Source organism: Podarcis raffonei, chromosome Z, assembly GCF_027172205.1.
Source record: "Podarcis raffonei isolate rPodRaf1 chromosome Z, rPodRaf1.pri, whole genome shotgun sequence".
In the NCBI taxonomy this organism is placed as follows: Eukaryota; Metazoa; Chordata; class Lepidosauria; order Squamata; family Lacertidae; genus Podarcis; species Podarcis raffonei.
This window is the reverse complement of record NC_070621.1, coordinates 858,571-861,070: the sequence shown is the minus strand read 5'-3', so window position 1 is coordinate 861,070 and position 2,500 is coordinate 858,571. Positions and strand designations below refer to the sequence as shown.

The 2,500-nt window shown below is 22.5% G+C and overlaps 1 protein-coding gene across 1 annotated transcript in view; it reads left to right on the top strand.

Moving 5' to 3' along the window:
* SPTAN1 (spectrin alpha, non-erythrocytic 1) overlaps window positions 1-2,500 on the top strand; it is a 194,926-nt gene that overhangs the window by 79,722 nt on the left and 112,704 nt on the right.

Here is a 2,500-nt window from a genome sequence, read left to right as displayed (position 1 = left end):
CCCTCCGCACGCCTTCTCTGCCCCGAATGGCTCCCCCCACCCCATAACTTGATCCGATTTGCCAGCGTAACTCCCCGATTTGCCCGGCATGCGAACCCCAACTTTCCCCGGATTAAGATCCCGGGTCGGTTCCGGGTGCGAATTCCGGAAGAGTGCAAATTATGGGGCAGTTTTTGTGGTTAGTTTATTTCAATGCATTGATTAAATCAATCAATCTTTAATCATAACTTAATAATAATATCCTCATAATATAATATAATAACATTATAATAATTTATTATAGTATAATAATATAATGCTATAATATTATAATATATTATAATGATGGCTGCCTCTTGCGGGGCAGTTTGTGTGGTTAGTTTATTTCAATGCATTGATTAAATCAATCAATCTTTAATCATAACTTAATAATAATATCCTCATAATATAATATAATAACGTTATAATAATTTATTATAGTATCATAATATAATGCTATAATATTATAATATTATAATATATTATAATGATAGCTGCCTTTGCAGGGCAGTTATTGTGGTTAGTTTATTTCAATGCATTGATTAAATCAATCAATCTTTAATCATAACTTAATAATAATCTCATAATATAATAACGTTATAATAATTTATTATAGTATAATATAATGCTATAATATTATAATATATTATGATGGCTGCCTCTTGCGGCGCAGTTTGTGTGGTTAGTTTATTTCAATGCATTGATTAAATCAATCAATCTTTAATCATAACTTAATAATAATATCCTCATAATATAATAACGTTATAATAATTTATTATAGTATAATAATATAATGCTATAATATTATAATATTATAATATATTATAATGATAGCTGCCTTTTGCGGGGCAGTTTGTGTGGTTAGTTTATTTCAATGCATTGATTAAATCCATCAATCTTTAATCATAACTTAATAATAATATCCTCATAATATAATATAATAACGTTATAATAATTTATTATAGTATCATAATATAATGCTATAATATTATAATATATTATAATGATAGCTGCCTCTTGCAGGGCAATTCTTGTAGTTAGTTTATTTCAGTCAATCAATCAAATCAATCATTAATAAAAATATCATCATAATAGAATAATAATAGAATAATATAATAATATTATAATAAAACATACGATATATGATATCTTTATTGTCATTGTCCCATACAGAACAATGAAATTGAAAATCTATATAAAACATTAACAAAACCCCTAAAAACTCAATTTGAAACCCCATTTTAAAATACAATATAGTGTAATATTATAATAATAAAGATATACGCTAACATATTACTTTAGTGTATATCTTTATTGATTTAAAATAAATACATTTATGGGAAATAAACATATGATAGAAATAATAGAAAATCAAAGAACCACCACAATATTGGAAACAACAAAATTAACATCATTTATTGTATTTATTTATTTATTTTATATTTTTTTATATTTGTATTTATTTGTATTTATTTATTATATTGTATTATTATATTGTATTTATTTGTATTTATTTATTATATTTGTATTTATTTGTATTTATTTGTATTTATTTATTATATTGTATTATTATATTGTATTTATTTGTATTTATTTATTATATTTGTATATATTTGTATTTATTTTTATATTTGTATATATTTGTATTTATTTATTTATTTTATATTTTATTATTTATTTATTTATTTATTTATTTATATCCCGCCCTCCCCGGTCAGAGCTGGGCTCAGTCAATCAATCAGTCTTTAATAATAATAATAATAATAATAATAATAGTAATAATTTATTATTATTTTAGCGTATATCTTTTTTGGTTTAAAAACAGACCAACAAACATACAAACCAACACAATAGAAAACAAAACAACCACCGCAATATTGGAAACAACAAAATTAACATCATTTATTATATTTATTTATTTATTTTATGTTTTATTACTTTTTTATTTATTTTTTCATTTATACCCCGCCCTCCCCGGTCAGAGCTGGGCTCAGTCAATCAATCAGTCTTTAATAATAATAATAATAATAATAATAATAATAATAATAATAGTAATAGTAATAATTTATTATTATTTTAGTGTATATCTTTTTGGGTTTAAAAACAGACCAACAAACATACAAGCCAACACAATAGAAAATAAAACAACCACCGCAATATTGGAAACGACAAAATTAACATCATTTATTATATTTATTTATTTATTTTATATTTTATTACTTTTTTATTTATTTTTTCATTTATACCCCGCCCTCCCCGGTCAGAGCTGGGCTCAGTCAATCAATCAGTCTTTAATAATAATAATAATAATAATAATAATAATAATAATAATAATAATAGTAATAATCTATTATTATTTTAGTGTATATCTTTTTTGGTTTAAAAACAAACCAACACAATAGAAAATAAAACAACCACCATAATATTGGAAACAACAAAATTAACATCATTTATTATATTTATTTATTTTATATTTTATTAC